Raw genomic sequence first — 785 nt, 5'->3', positions numbered from 1 at the left:
TTTTTCTCTCTCTTTTCTTAAGCTTATCAATTTGTCACGACCCCAAAACAAGCCGCGAGTGGCACCCACACTTATCCTCCTATGTGAGCGAACCAACAAATCTAAACCCCAACGTTTACCAGTATTTCAACCATAATGAACAAAATAAAATGCGGAAGACCAAAACTCATTAACGAACTCAATTAACTAAACTTCTAAAAATATAAAACTTATCATTCCCAAAATCTGGAAGTCATCACATCAAGAACATCTATCCTCAAATTACTAAGTCTAAGAGTAATTAAGAACTAAAATAAGTAAAACGATGGTCCATGTCCGAACTTCAAAGACATCAAGACGCGAAGAAGAGAATCCAGCCCGAGCTAGGAATAATAGCTCACCCTGAAATCTGACGTGCTGAAGACTGGCTAGAGTTGCGGACGAGACGAAGTCACTGGTGCACTTGCTGCACTCCACAAAACAACAAGAAGAACATAAAAGTAGGGGTCAGTACAAGTACTGAGTAGGTATCATCGGCCAACTCAAAATAAAAGGCAATATATATGGACTAATAATGTAAAACCGACCACAATACTCAACAGGTGAAAATCAACAAGTACAAAAACTATTGACAACATTCTCAAGCACATCTATGAGGACTCAAGCCTCCACACCATACTCATTTGGGAAATAGGTTCTTTGAGTTCGAGTATATTAACATAATTCAAGATTTCTTCTCTTTATTCTTATCGTGTCGGAACGTGACACTCCGATCCCCTAATGCTACGTGTCGGAACGTGACACTC

The sequence above is a fragment of the Solanum pennellii genome, chromosome 7 (genome assembly GCF_001406875.1).
Source record: "Solanum pennellii chromosome 7, SPENNV200".
Taxonomy (NCBI): Eukaryota; Viridiplantae; Streptophyta; class Magnoliopsida; order Solanales; family Solanaceae; genus Solanum; species Solanum pennellii.
Note: the sequence above shows the minus strand (reverse complement) of the source record.